The sequence below is a fragment of the Propithecus coquereli genome, unplaced genomic scaffold (genome assembly GCF_000956105.1).
Source record: "Propithecus coquereli isolate 6110/MARCELLA unplaced genomic scaffold, Pcoq_1.0 Scaffold877, whole genome shotgun sequence".
Lineage (NCBI taxonomy): Eukaryota > Metazoa > Chordata > Mammalia > Primates > Indriidae > Propithecus > Propithecus coquereli.
In genome coordinates this window covers 375,191-376,555 of record NW_012155029.1, presented here as the reverse complement: position 1 = coordinate 376,555, position 1,365 = coordinate 375,191, and the positions used below count along the sequence as shown (strand labels likewise).

General features: G+C 52.2%; 1 long non-coding RNA gene across 1 annotated transcript in view; it reads left to right on the top strand.

Moving 5' to 3' along the window:
- The first annotated feature begins 268 nt into the window (after nt 1-268).
- Nucleotides 269-1,365, top strand: part of LOC105826292 — a 4,087-nt gene continuing 2,990 nt past the window's right edge. Inside the window, exon 1 of the long non-coding RNA XR_001138303.1 lies at nt 269-328. This is a non-coding gene — a long non-coding RNA (uncharacterized LOC105826292). The remainder of the gene's footprint in view (nt 329-1,365) is intronic.

The following is a 1,365-nucleotide window of genomic DNA, read 5'->3' as shown; positions in this document are numbered from 1 at the left end:
CCACACGGCTCTTGTCACTCGTCCCTTCTCAGCTCAGGTGTTCAGCTACGCTGTGTTGCCCAAGTGGCCGGGGCTGGCAGCTGCCTGTGTCACTCTTCCCGTTGAGGTGGCCCAGCCTTCCTGAGATTGTCCTCAGGCGGCACTGGGACTGGGCCGTCCCGAGTAAGCCCGAGCCCCAGCTGGTGGAGGTACCTCAGGGCCCCCTGTGCTTCCTGGGCTACGATGAACAAGGTTGAACAAGGTCGCTCTCTCTCCTCTTGTAGGAAGCCTGCCTCAGCCGGTCCCAGCACTTCCAGCGGAGCCAGGAGGAAGGAAAGAAGAGTACCAGGTGAGCGACAGCAGGATCCATTTAAATAAAAAGCAATTGTTTTCTTTCATTAAGTGCTTTTGGGGGAAGGAAAAACCAGTCCAGAGAAGAGGGCCTATGGTATTACTTCCTCATGGTCACAGCTCTGGAGATTGAGTCTGGCCATCCTAGCCCAAGACCAGGGATGTGTCATGAGACGGCGGCAATCATTTTGGACAATGGGGTCCCTTTCAGCCATGGGGTTCACGGGCTGTGTCCAGGACACCTCCCTGGGAAGGGGGATGTGGGGACCCATGAGCTAAATTCATTACTAAAATCACAGTCTCAGAACGAAAGCACGTTAGTTATATGGGGGTGCCCATATGTCCAATTTTCCTCCCCAGTAAGTCTGAGGTGACTATTAACAGTCCCCCAACCTCACTGGGTCTCAGCAGAGCCTGTCTTGGATGGTAGATTCTTGGGTCTCGGTCATTGAAAGTCAAGACTACAATACGATGAAGTATTTCTCAGTGAGTGCCATATGGCGTTGCCCAGTTCACAGAACTTAGGATTCTAGTTCCAAATGAGTCAAGGCTTCAGTGTTCCAGCGTCGCTTGTTAATCTTGCGCAGAACATCTGTGATATTTATGTACTGCCTAGTTCTTAAACAGAAGCTATATCCTTGATCGTGTCATTGCGTCTGTGCAAAATTCAGCACTGTTTAAAACATAACAGGGGTATCCTAGTTTTCCAGAAACTGGAAACTGCTTTTCTTCCCCACTGTGCCTGACAGCCAGAGCCTTAGAGGCTTCTTATTGAGAAAAACCATTTGCTGATGGTTTTTAAAAGACCCAAAGCAGGATGGTCTCCCCTGCTTGGAACTGGGGGTGTCCTTTACCCCATGCCCTCAGTTGCCATCTGGTGGCAGACCCTCCATAAGTATCACTTCTGTCCCTGAGACCCTACCTGGTCCTGGCCTTGACCCTTAGGTACCTGCAGCCTCAGAGTGGCCTCCTGGTTGTCCCCAGCTTCCAGGCACCCGCCCGCCCAGTGCTCTGAGCACACTCGCTCTGCCGACA